This window comes from Hordeum vulgare, chromosome 7H, assembly GCF_904849725.1.
Source record: "Hordeum vulgare subsp. vulgare chromosome 7H, MorexV3_pseudomolecules_assembly, whole genome shotgun sequence".
In the NCBI taxonomy this organism is placed as follows: domain Eukaryota; kingdom Viridiplantae; phylum Streptophyta; class Magnoliopsida; order Poales; family Poaceae; genus Hordeum; species Hordeum vulgare.
The window spans coordinates 570,129,580-570,135,579 of NC_058524.1; positions in this window are offsets into that span (position 1 = coordinate 570,129,580).

Here is a 6,000-nt window from a genome sequence, read left to right on the forward strand (position 1 = left end):
GCTAGTTTATTTCTTTTTCTTGCTTTCTTCTCGTGTGTTTGTTTAGATTGAGAAAAACAAAACAAATTATAAGTTTACTTTCCAGCTTGCTTAGTGGTTTTTAAAAAGAAAACCCAAAAAGATTTCCCGTTCTTCTTTTGCTTGTTGGGAGCTTTCCCGTGTAAATAGTTTTCTTTTTCTTTGGGTCAAGGTAGAAGACCATGGTTAAAATGTTTAGTGGATCTCACATGCATATCTGTTTATCCGTCAAAGAGCCATATTACCTTGTCTTCTCCTTTGTGTTTGCTTGCAGATTCCAGCTTAGTCCAGTGCACGAACACTCTCATTATTATTCACATCTTTCGGTCATGCAAGTGAAAGGCAATAATGACGATATATGATGAAGTGACTGAGCCTGGAAAAGCTGGTATGAACTCTATTTTGTTTTTGTAAATATGACTAGCTCATCGTTCCTGATTCAGCTTTGTTATGAGAGAAACATGTTTGCAATGACAACTTACATATCATAGTTTCTGATGCCATGCTTAATTAGCTAGGAGCTTATAATGGTTTGTCTTGGATGCCAACATGAATTTCAAGATGATTATGATGTAGTATGATATGATGGTATCCTCCTTTGAATGATTCAAGTGGCTTGACTTGGCGCATGTTTACGCATGTAGTTGAAACAAAATCAACATAGCCTCTACGATATTCATGATTATGGTGATTTATGTCCTACTCATGCTTGCACTCAATGTTGGTTAATTTCAATACATATTGATGACTGTTGTCGCTCTCTACTTGGTCGCTTCCCAGTCTTTTGCTAGCCTTCACTTGTACTAAGCAGGAATACTGCTTGTGCATCCACTTCCATAAACCCAAAGTTATTCCATATGAGTCCACCATACCTACCTATATGCGGTATCCACTTGCCGTTCCAAGTAAATTTGCATGTGCCACTCTCTAAATCTTGAAGAAATAATCTGTTTTGCATGCCCGAACCGCTCATGTGGTGACAAGGGGCGGTCAGTATCTTCCATGCTAGGCGTGTTATCCTCGATACGTGTTTATTCACTATCACTCACGAGAAAGGGACCGGTAATTGGAATGCCCAGTTCCATGCTCAAATCGAAAAAATAGTTGCGAACAAAACTCCCCCTGGATTGTTGTTGGTATGGACGGCACCCGAGGATTCGGCTAGTCGTGGAGTGTGATTGATCGGTGGTGGGGGAGTTAAAACTTTACTTTTCTATTTGGAAACCGCCTATAATATGTATAGCATCGAAGATGGTGAAAACTCTTGGTCATCATGTTGACAATGAAAGCATGCCACCCAAAATTATTTATCTCTATTTTAAAAGCTTGAGCTCTGGCACCTCTGCAAATCAATGCTTCCCTCTGTGAAGGGCCTATCTATTTATGTTTCTGTTGAGTCATCTTCTCCTTATAAAGGCATCAATTAGAGAGCACCTCCGTCATTTTTATGCTTTTTTATTAATTGTTATTGAGTATGACTGTGACTGGATCTTCTTTGCCATGAATTACAATGTTCAGTCAGCCCTTGGTCTTTGAAGGTGCTTTGCACTTATGTTTTGTGGTCTCAGAAAGAGCTAGCGAGATACCATCTGTTCATATTGCTTAATGATCGTTTTGATTGAAGAGTTGATGTTTGAAACTTATTATTATTGCTCGCTAGTTGATTTTGCCATTGATATGAGTCTACCATGAGACCTAAATGTCATTGCTTATGTAGTTAGCTTATGATCTTGCTGAAATCCGAATATGAGTTAGACATAATTACAACAACAAGATCAAACAGAGTTCGTAAAAGTTTTTCTTTTGTCTCTTTCAGTTTGTCAACTGAATTGCTTGAGGACAAGCAAGTCTTTAAGCTTGGGGGAGTTGATACATCTCCATCGTATCTACTTTTCCAAACTCTTTTGCCCTTGTTTTGGACTCTAAGTTGCTTGATTTGAATGGAACTAACCCGGAGTGACGCTTTTTTCAGCAGAATTGCCATGGTGTTGTTTTTGCGCTGAGATAAAATTTCTCGGAATGACCTGGAAATTTACGAGGATTTTTTGTGGAATATATAAAAAATACCGGCGCAAGAATTACCTGGAGGGACGGAGCCATAAGCCCACAAGCCTAGGAGGCGCGGGCCCCCCCGGCCGCGCCTGGCAGGGTTGTGAGGCCCTCGTGGCTCCGCCGCCTCCAACTCCAGCTCTATATAGGTTATTTCGCTTGGAAAAACATAAGAGAGAAGAGTTCATCGTGTTTTACGACACGGAGCCGCCGCCACCACCTGTTCTTCCTCTGGAGGGCAGATCTGGAGTCCGTTCTAGGGTCCGGAGAGGGGAAATCGTCGCCATCGTCATCACCAACCATCCTTCATCGCCAATTCCATGATGCTCTTCACCGTTCGTGAGTAATCCCATGGCAGGCTTGCTGGACGGTGATGGGTTGGATGAGATCTATCATGTAATCGAGTTAGTTTTGATGGGGTTTGATCCCTAGTATCCATTGTGTTCTGAGATTGATGTTGCTACTACTTTGCTATGCTTAATGCTTGTCACTAGGGCCCGAGTGCCATGATCTCAGATCTGAACCTATTATGTTTTCATCAATATATGTGTGTTCTTGATCCTGTCTTGCAAGTTGTAGTCACTAATACATCCATTTTGCATCATGCTTACATGTTGATGTTTATCGCTTTTTGGGCTGTTATTTCACTTCACGGTACAATACTTATGCCCTTTCTCTCTTATTTTGCAAGGTTTACATGAAGAGGGAGAATGCCGGCCACTGGATTTCTGGCCTGAAAAAGGAGCAAGTTTGAGATGCCTATTCTGCGCAACTCCAAAAGCTGTGAAAATCAACGTGGAATTTTTTGGGGATTTGTAAAAAATACTGGGCCGAAGAACTACCGGAGGGGCGCCAACACGGGGCCACAAGCCTGCTAGGCGCGAGCACCCCCTGGCCGTGCCTAGGGGGCTTGTGGGCTCCCAGCTGGCCCTCTAGCTCTCCCCTTTTGCTACAAGAAGGGTTTCGGTATGGAAAAAATCAAGAGGAGGTTTTTTGGAGGATTCTCCGCCGCCACGAGGCGGAACTTGAGCAGAACCAATCTAGAGCTCTGGCAAGGACGATCCTGCCGGGGAAACTTCCCTCCCGGAGGGGGAAATCGTCGCCATCGTCATCACGAACACTCCTCTCATTGGAGGGGACTCGTCACCATCAACATCTTCATCAGCACCATCTCATCTCCAAACCCTAGTTCATATCTTGTAACCAATCTCCGTCTCGCGACTCCGATTGGTACTTGTAAGGTTGCTAGTAGTGTTAATTACTTTTTGTAGTTGATGCTAATTGGATTACTTGGTGGAAGAGTTTATGTTCAGATCCTTGATCCTAATCATTACCTCTCTGGTCATGAATATGATTATGCTTTGTGAGTAGTTACTTTTGTTCCCGAGGACATGGGATAAGTCTTGCTATAAGTAGTCATGTGAATTTGGCATTCGTTCGATATTTTGATATGTTGTATGTTGTTTTTCCTCTAGTGGTGTTATGTGAACGTCGACCACATAACACTTCACCATTATTTGGGCCTAGAGGAAGGCATTGGGAAGTAGTTAGTAGATGATTGGTTGCTAGAGTGACAGAAGCTTAAACCCTAGTTTATGTGTTGCTTCGTAAGGGGCTGATTCGGATCCACTAGTTTAATGCTATGGTTAGACTTTGTCTTAATTCTTATTTCGTAGTTGCGGATACTTGCGAGAGGGGTTAATCATAAGTGGGATGCTTGTACAAGTAAGGGCAGTACCCAAGCGCCGGTCCACCCACATATCAAACTACCAAAGTGACGAACGCGAATCATATGAACATGATGAAAACTAGCTTGACAGTAATTCCCATGTGTCCTCGGGAGCATTTTTTCTCCTATAAGACTTTGTCCAGGCTTGTCCCTTGCTACAAAAGGGATTGGGCCACTTTGTTGCATGGTTGCTACTTTTGTTACTTGCGACTTGCTGCGAATCATCTCACCACACAACTACTTGTTACCGATAATTTCAGTGCTTGCAGATATTACCTTGCTGAAAACCACTTGTCAGATCCTTCTGCTCCTCGTTGGGTTCGACACTCTTACTTACCGAAAGGACTATGATAGATCCCCTATACTTGTGGGTCATCAAGACTCTTTTCTGGCACTGTTGCCGTGGAGTGAAGCGCCTTTGGTAAGTGGAACTTGGTAAGGAAACATTCATATAGTGTGCTGAAATTTATTGTCACTTGTCACTATGGAAACTAATCCTTTGAGGGGCTTGTTCGGGGTATCTTCACCTCGAACGGAAGCACAAAGAGTTGGTCCTCAACCTGCTGCACCTACTGAAAATATTTTCTTTGAATTTCCTTCGGGTATGCTTGGGAAACTGCTGGCTAATCCTTTTACACGAGATGGAACATCACATCCAGACTTGCATCTAATCTATGTAGATGAAGTTTGTGGTTTATTTAAGCTTGCAGGTTTGCCCGAGGATGAGGTCAAGAAGAAGGTCTTTCCATTATCTTTGAGGGATAAGGCGTTGACATGGTATAGGCTATGTAATGATACTGGATCATGGAACTACAATCGGTTGAAATTGGAATTTCATCAAAAGTTTTATCCTATGCATTTAGTACATCGTGATCGGAATTATATTTATAATTTTTGGCCTTGTGATAGAGAAAGCATCGCTCAAGCTTGGGGGAGGCTTAAATAAATGTTATATTCATGCCCCAACCATGAGCTCTCGAGAGAAATTATCATTCAGAACTTCTATGCTCGGCTTTCTCATGATGATCGCACCATGCTTGACACTTCTTGTACCAGTTCTTTTATGAAGAGAGATATTGACTTCGGATGGAATTTATTGGAAAGAATTAAACGCAACTCTGAAGATTGGGAGCTTGATGAAGGTAAGGAGTCAGGTATGAATTTCAAGTTTGATTGCGTTAAATCCTTTGTTGAAACAAATACTTTTTGTGATTTTAGCGCTAAGTATGGACTTGACTCTGAGATAGTAGCTTCGTTATGTGAATCATTTGCTGCTCATATTGATCTCCCCAAAGAGAAGTGGTTTAAATATCATCCTCCCTTAGAAGTAAATGTAGTTAAATCCAATCCAGTTGAAGAGAAAGTCATTGCCTATAATGATCCTATTGTTCCCAGTGCTTACATTGAGAAACCACCTTTCCCTGTTAGGATGAAGGATCATTCTAAATCTTCAACTGTGATACATAGAGGCTACATTAGAACACCTACAACCCCTGAGCAAATTAGAGTTGAACCTATCATTGCTATTATCAAAGATCTCCTGTCCGACAATGTTGATGGCCATAATATTCACTTCTGTGAAGATGCTGCTAGAATTGCTAAACCACACGCTAGAGACAAACATAGGTCTGTTGTTGGCACGCGTGTTGTTTCTGTTAAGATAGGAGATCGTTGTTATCATGGTTTATGTGATGTGGGTGCTAGTGTTAGTGCAATACCTCAATTCTTATATGATGAAATCAAAGACGAGATTGCACCTGTTGAGATAGAGCCTATTGATGTCACTATTCAGCTTGGCAATAGAGATACTATTTGCCCTGTGGGAATTGTTAGGGATGTTGAAGTCTTGTGTGGTAAAACGAAGTATCCTGCTGATTTCCTCGTTCTTGCTACCGCACAAGATAGCTTTTGTCCCATCATATTTGGCAGACCTTTTCTCAATACTGTCAATGCTCATATTGACTGTGAGAAGCAAACTGTCACTGTTGGCTTGAAGGAGTGTCACACGAGTTCAGTTTCTCCAAGTTTGGTAGACAACCTCATGAAAAAGAGTTGCCTAGTAAGGATGAAACTATTGCCTTAACTTCTATTGCCATCCCTTAGAGCAATACTTGCTTGAGCATGAAAATGATATGCAGATGGATGAAAGGGATGAGATAGATAGAGTTGTCTTAGAACAATATCCTATCCTTAAGAATAACTTG